This window comes from Papaver somniferum, chromosome 6 (genome assembly GCF_003573695.1).
Source record: "Papaver somniferum cultivar HN1 chromosome 6, ASM357369v1, whole genome shotgun sequence".
Taxonomy (NCBI): domain Eukaryota; kingdom Viridiplantae; phylum Streptophyta; class Magnoliopsida; order Ranunculales; family Papaveraceae; genus Papaver; species Papaver somniferum.
Genome location: NC_039363.1, coordinates 87,756,777 through 87,765,114, shown reverse-complemented (window position 1 = coordinate 87,765,114; position 8,338 = coordinate 87,756,777). Strand labels below are relative to the sequence as shown.

Sequence of the window (8,338 nt, the reverse complement as noted above, 5' to 3'; positions counted from 1 at the left end):
CTGCAACCAAGATAAAACCTACAATAGTAGTCAATCAACTTTCTACTCTCTAACCCCCACATATAAGAACTAAACCACTTATCATTGGTTCAAATAATCAAGCTAAAAAGATGAAATTATATGCATGCATTAATAAGACTTGTAGTATGCAGATCCTCATGAGCTTTAGTTTTATCATGCACATGTATAAACATGTATTCATCCAAACAAAAAATGTGTTATCATAAGAAATCAAACATCATGAGATTATCCTTATTTGAAGAGGACCAAGAAGAAACATCTTCTTCAGCAACTAGTGTAACGTCTTCTCCAGAAACTAAGCATATGCTAGAGGATAATAAACCTGTAAAATATAACAGTACATATATGATATACTCTCAGAAACTAAAAAGCAACACTAATAGAAACCGGAAAAAGACTCAGAATTTTCGGTACATAACTTCCATACTGATTAAAAACCCATGTTTATGCTTACATATATGAGTCTACGTATGTTAGACACTATGAATTTGCAGTACATAAATGTTATACTAAAAACAAAACTAGTTAATCTGCAGAACATAAATGGTATACTTAAAAATTTCCTAGTGTTTGGATTAGAACTAAATATCTTGAACCTGTAAATGTGACCAAAATATAACAATATTAACACGACCATGATGAACAACAGATATAAATGAGTATTAGTTCATTCCATCATCATAATACATAAAAAAAATGAAAATACAGTGCACTCATTAAGCACTCCATCAAACACACTATAAATGCATGAGAATACAGTAAAAAATGAGAAATACAATACATATTTCAGTATTTCGCATATGTATTGTAATCATGTATCAAAATAGCAGTGGTCCTTGCTAGTGGAAAACCCATCCACAACCTAACCATTCTTCTCCTGCTCCATAATTGGTTCTTTGTCAAATAAGAACTGCCCTTTAGATAAGAAAATCTATATGTTTCTACGTGACAGTTGGGTTTTCAGTAGAGAATAGATGATATGTTCCGTCTAAATTTGGTTTAGCAAAAACATAGGTACTGTCCATTTGAAAAAATGGTAACAACAAATATGCTCAACAATTCGGTGGAAGGGCATTTAAAATTAATTTCCAATCCCCAACATTTCTAAAGTTTCAATATCAATAGTGGTTTTATTATTTAAGAACCAATGACATTGCTAGTTTCTTATCACTAGAAAACTATATCAACTAACAAAGTTTAACGTATACAATCTTTCATAATCATGCTCAATACATCAAATATGCACTCAATTTATATGGTGACCACTTGCTCAATAAACTTAAACTGTAATGAATAATTGTATAAAATTTAAGGATTCTTTGTTCAGTTAGCAAGTCACAAGAGGGATTCTCACCTCTTCAGAGATTATTTTGGACTTCAAGCTTGCCTTTCCTCTGGAGTGATGCTTTTATGTACTGCTTTTATGCACTTGCCTTCACCCACTTGTCAATACATAGTTTATGCACTGCGATTTTATCTGGAGTGCTGCTTTTAAGTTATGATTGTTCAGCAGTGCAGCGTATATATACTGTGATTTTTCTGCAGTGCATCGTATATACAATATGATTTATCTGCAACAAAACATAGGACCCCTGCCGGAACATTAGCTGATTTTGATTCCAGGACAAAATCGCTTAAAAACCACATTTCAGTGATTCTATATCAACTATATAATACGCTTACCCACTGCATAAGCTGATCAAAGAAATTATACACATCATTCACAAAAAACAACGAACAAACAAATAATAATCGAGAGAGTATTATTTCATTAACGCATATATGTACCTATGGATCAAACAACAAGTGGTAAAACTAAGAAATAAAACAGAATCAAAAGCAGTTTGTATCAGTATGACACATATGTACTGCTAATTCATGAACTAAAAAACAACCATATGTAATGAATATATCAAAAAAACGGAATCGAGAGAGTCTTATTTCAGTATCGAAGATATGTACTTATCGATCGAACAACAACAAGTGATAAGATAAAACTAAAAATAAAACAGAATCAAAAGCAATTTATATCAGTATGCAACATATGTACTGCTGGATAATACCCCTGAAACAACAAACAAGCACGAATTTGATAAAATAAAGAAGCGAAAACAACAAGATAATCAAAGCGATAGTTCAAATATGTTAAAAACACCATAATCTAACCAAAAAATTGAGTAATTACGATCAAGATTCATAAAAAAACAAACCAAAACAAAAATAAACCTAAAACTAAGATTTATGTGTACTACCATCAATAAATAAAAACTAAGATCTATAATGATCTCCAACAACAGATTGAGATGAATTGAATAATCAACCTAAGAATAAAATATACACCACATACCTTGACTGATTCTTTGTTGATTATCTTGATCTGTAGGTAGCAACAACTTCATGTACGTATCTCAATTGAATTTCTCCATTACAGTGAAAATCAAGATCTTAATAGCTTAAAATAAAATAAAACAACATTAAAACTAACTAAATCTCGGTTAATCAAACAAAATCGAAATAATTCTCGCATTCGGCGATGAAAACCTAAGAAAAAAATTCTCTTCTAGCAGCTCCGGTTTGGATATGAGAAATTAAAATGAAAACAAAAAAGTGAAATGAAATTTAGTTACCCTGCTTTTATATACATAAGGGTGTTTTGGGAATTTTAAAAATGCGCGTAGTATATCCCACACGTGTGCAGGACCTGGGCTTAAAAAATTTGGTCCATTTTCATGTTTTCTTTTAATTATGGACCTCTGATTAGTGGGCTTTAATGGGTGGACCTGCCACTAACTAAGAACACTATAATGGTACCTATTGGTAATTCCTAGTTTTTAGAAATAACCAACTTAAGTTCTCGGGCTGAGTTCGCGGACTTAAATACCCGGAATAAGTTTGTAAACAATTTAGAAACTCCAGCAGATTTTCTCGGGACGAGAACCTCCGAAAGTTCACGGACTGGGTTCGCAGATTTGGTTCGCGGACTCTGTTCCGGTTTTCTTGATCAACAAAATACGCATACTTTAGTTCAAGGAATAAGGACTTATACATATATGTGTTACCACACAATTCTTATATCCAACAATGGTTATATATTCTAAACTCTCATTTCAATCATTGAAACATTCTTAGAGGACGTTATATAGTTGTTATATACAAACCATTTTTCGTCAAAGCCATTTTCAAGTGATTGAAACTTAACGTGACTTTCGTCACTAGGTAAAGATGAACTTGACCAAAGCGAAAGCTTACCAACACATATTTCGAGAAATAGATAAGCAAGATAAACTCCGCTCGAAATAACAAATGTGTATAAGCAAAACGACTTTTGTCTCAAGATAGGAGATAAAGTAGATAGGCTTTTGAGTGATAGATAAGTTCAAGTCTCCACATACATTTTAGTCGATGAAGTTCCACTAGTTCCTTGAGTAGTTCTTCGTCTTCTATGATGATCGCCATGGAGTTCTTGAGCTCAACTACACTTTCTATCCTAGTCCGAGACTTAGCTATATTAGACTAGAAATCAAGACTTATAGTTTTGATCACTAATATTGACAGACATGCTTGAGATAGCAACGCATGCGAGTTCGACCGAGCAGTGCTCTAACACCAGCTCATGGATGTAAAATACTTATTAGGAAGAAATGTTCTCAACATGCATACCAAACCCATATATGGTGATTCATGAATTTGGAAAGCCATTCTAGAAGGAATCAACAATATTCAAGAACAAAACTCCTGGAGGAATAAAAATGGCTAAAGAATCAAATATGTGAAGATATATGGGTCTCTACCATCAACTACTTACTGCCCAAACCTTCCAACTGTCCTGATAATCTCCAACTTGTTGAACATCTTTTCATGAACAATGGGGATTGGAATACCCCTTTTCTGAATGTATGGTTCAATCCTATTGAATCCAAAGCTATTTATGACACTTCCACTCACCCAAAAGATGAAGATCAAATTCATCGTAAGCTGACAGACACAGGAAATTTCATTGTCAAATCTCTTTACAGAGCAAAGATGTCCAACCTCTATGAGGATGATGCTCAAACTAGGAACTGGGAGGCCTTGTGGAAGATGGATATTACTCCAGTCGTACAGATTTTCCTATGAAAATGTACTCATGGAATACTCCCCACCATGCTAAAACTGCTAGCATCCTCCACTATATTGATCTTATGTGCAAGCCGTGCAATTGTGGGGAGGAAACTATGACCCATCTTTTCATAAACTGTCCTGCTACTACTTCTGTCTGTCTCCAGCTATTTGGACCAAATCATATTGAATTTGATTTCACCAAAAATTTCCTAGATTGGTTCAACTCCTGGTTTTTCCCGGCCAACATTACATTTAAATACAATAGCAACATATACCATACTGCTTGTTGGTATATTTGGAAACCTAGATGTGATTTTATATTTAATCACACCAAGTTACCTCTCACAGTATTAGACATCATCCCTTCTCTCACAACTGAATTTACCATCTGCAGGACCACATCCTCAATATTGTCCTCCATAGTGAAGACAATGATGACATGGATGTGGATGTTGAACTTCAATATTCCATCACTTATGATCAGAGAGAGGACTTTGGAATAGTCATAAAAATATGCACTTTTCAAGACCCATAGTCCCTCTATTACTTCACTTCTCTAACTGCTTTGGATTTTGCAGGAAATACCATTGGGATTAGAGGATATCCAAGACACTCTGAAAACCGGGGAACAACAGGAGGAGCAGACCTAGCCTTAAACTAGGCCAAGGAAATGCAGAATACCAACGTTGAAATCCATGTTGAATCAATGGAGATACTTGTCCGATTCACTATGCTCAATCGCGATACAGTCCATGGAAGATTCTATCTCAGTTACCATGAAATAAAGTAGAAGAGAATATGATGATGATGTAGGAAGCAAAAACACTATTATTATTTTTTTAGTTGGTCTCAAAACTATCAACAAACTTTAGAAATTGGATAATTTCAATTTAGGTATGGCATGTAAAAACTATTGAAAAAGCGGGGGTCTAACAACCTCATCCAATATTTCGCTTAGCAATCTGTATGAACTAACTCTAATATACTTACAAGAGAATCAACTAGACAGTTAGACTCAATCTTATAAAAAGTATATCAAATAGTTATATCTCAATCTCTCAATTCAATCCGTAATCAAATAAATAATAATTTGCGAGACCGATTGAATATAAGAGAGATAACTTGAACGGTACCAAAGACCAATGTTCAAGGATCAATCAATTTCAATCAACAACCAAAGGTTGGATTTACCAATTGATCGATTCGACGTACAACCGGTGATATTTCAATTATATAACAAAATATAATGCGGAAAAGAAATAACACAGACACCAGAAGTTTTGTTAACGAGGAAACCTCAAATTCAGAAAAACCCCGGGACCTAGTGCAGATTGAACACCACACTGTATTAAGCATATACAGACACTAGCATACCACAAACTAACTTCGGCCTGGACTGTAGTTGAACCCCAATCAATCTCACACTTATTCAAGGTACATTTGCGCTCCTTACGCCTCTGATCCCAGCAGGATACTACGCACTTGATTGCCTTAGCTAATCTCACCCACAACTAAGAGTTGTTGCGACTCAAAGTCAAAGACTTTAATAAACGAATCTGTCTCACACAGAAAAGTCTATAGGAATAGATAAATCTGTCTTTTGATAAATCAAGGTGAACATGAACCAATTGATATACCAGACTTATATTCCCGAAGAAAAGCCTAGAAATATCTATCACCTCATAATAATCTTAACGACTAGCGAAACAAGATATTGTGGAATCACAAATGATGAGACGAAGGTGTTTGTGAGTACTTTTCTATCTTGCCTATCAGAGATATAAATCTCAAGCCAATCTTACGATTGTACTCAATCACGATAGAAACAGCAAGATCAGATTACTCAACTACAGGGAAAATAGTTGGGTCTGGCTTTACAATCCCAATGAAGTCTTTAAGTCGTTAACCTACAAGGTCTCGGGAGAAACCTAAGGTTAAAGGAGAATCGACTCTAGCTTGTACAACTAGTATCACACAAGAAGTGTGGGGATTAGGTTTCCCAGTTGCTAGAGTTCTCCTTTATATAGTCTCCAAATCAGGGTTTGCAATCTAAGTTACCTTGGTAACAAAGCATTCAATATTCACCGTTAGATGAAAACCTGATTAGATTCAAGATAATATCTTTCAACCGTTAGATCGAACTTAGCTTGTTATACACAAATGAAATGTAACTTCATTTAGGTTTGAGTAACCCTACCTAAACATGTACACTTAGTTGGTTCAACAATAGTTAACCAATAGTTATCCATATGAGCACTTTCATATCAACCTTATTCGTCTTCACCATAACTAGTTCAAATGACTCAAATGAACTAGTTAGAGAGTTGTTCAACTTCTTAGATCTCATAGAAGTATACAAGACACAATCGAAGAAAAATCAGTTTTGATTCACTCGAATCGATTCATGAACATTATAGCCACGGTTTGCAAAGATTGCATTCCTCAATATATAAATGTTTTAGTTCATGAACAAACCGATTTTAGATAGTAACCTACCTAAGTATGCATACGGGTACGCGTACTTAAGTAATTGGATTGAGTTTGGTTTTCACTTTCAAACTCCAGCAGAAATTCACGGACGTGAACTTTCCTCCAGTACGCGTACGGGTACGCATACTCTCCCGGATTTCCGACAACCACTTGTACGCGTACGGGTACGCATACTTTGGGTTCCCGTTTTTGGACTTTTTCACAAATGTGAAAACACGCCATGTTTATATACAAAGATGGTTACATTTTCTAAACTCTCATTTCAATCATTGAAACTTTCTTAGAGGATATTATATAGTTGTTATTCACAAACTATTTTTCATCAAAGCGATTTTCAAGTTATTGAAATGATCAATATGACTTTCGTCACGAGTAAAGATAAACTTGGCCAAAGCGAAAGCTTACCAACACATATTTCGAGAAATAGATAAGAGAGATAAACTCGGCTCGAAATAGCAAATGTGTATAATCAAGGTCTATATAGCAATACAACTTTTGTCTCAAGATAGGAGATAGAATAGATATACTTTTGAGTGATATATAAGTTCAAGTCTCCACATACCTTTTTGTCAATGAAGTTCTACAAGTTCCTTGAGTAGTTCTTCGTCTTTGCATGATGAACGCCGTGGAGTCTAGAGCTCAACTACACTCACTATCCTAGTCGGAGACTTAGCTATAAGTAGACTAGAAATCAAGACTTATGGTTTTGGTAACTAAACTTGACAAACAAGCTTGAGATGGCAACGCTTGCGAGTTCGACCGAGCAGTGCTCTAACAACTCTAATCCTAGGAGTAGTGGCCCTCTTTGTGCCACTAGCTTTGGCTTGTATTCCTCTTAGTCTTGCCTAAGTTTTTCTATAAAAAAACAATTATAATTTTATTTTCAGATAGAATTTATATTGAAATTAATATAATTCTATTGGAATACGGCCAACGATACTTACTGCAGAATACAGTCTAAATACATGACATGCACTATTGCAACATACCTAAATAACTTAGATTACTTGGAAATTCTTAGTTAAACATGGAAGAATTATGCACACACGGACATCGAAACCAATTTGATTTTTTTTACGTTAAAATGACAAAATATATTAAAAGGTATCCTGCATTACAAAATCTACAAAATAGTTACCAAGAAATACAAAGAAACCTAAACAAACTGGTTAAAAGAGTGCAACTTTCCAATTTCTTAGAATCGTATATATACACTATGTTCTCAAGAAATTTCAAAATAAAATACTAATTATAAGGCAAACATTTTATATCATCAATAAGTATGCCACCGGTACGAAAGCAAATAGTTCTAAAGAAAAAAATTAAAGAAAATAAAATAAAATAAAAACAACTTTTGTAAATGTATAGATGTCATTCATGTTTCCAAATGTATAAATGACAATTTTTTAAAATGCACAGAAGGTACATCTCTTTGGACCAAGGGCATAACAGAGAAGAGGTTAATGTTTATCTTCCATTTTTGTGTCAATACAATGACTATATACATTATTTCAGAAGATAATACTCAAACAAGAACCCATTGTACTGACAAAAAATAAAATATCTCCCTTGCATTTATTATGCGTTCCTCTCAGTTTAAGAAGGATGAGGCTTAGAACATCACGATGAGGTTGTGTTGTGATGAGCATCATTCAGCTCCTCATGAACTATGAAATCCCTTCGCTTTAAATCTTTGCTTAACTCCAACCATACCATCCTTAATTTT

At 34.2% G+C, this 8,338-nt stretch overlaps 1 long non-coding RNA gene across 1 annotated transcript; it reads right to left on the bottom strand.

Annotated features, from left to right (window-relative positions):
• Positions 1–290: 290 nt before the first annotated feature.
• On the bottom strand, positions 291–2,576 carry LOC113285834. Its single transcript, XR_003328969.1, has 3 exons — positions 2,369–2,576; positions 1,376–1,592; positions 291–343 (listed from the first exon to the last, which is right to left on the bottom strand). It is a non-coding gene; the product is annotated as an uncharacterized LOC113285834 (long non-coding RNA).
• Between the last annotated feature and the right edge of the window lie 5,762 nt (positions 2,577–8,338).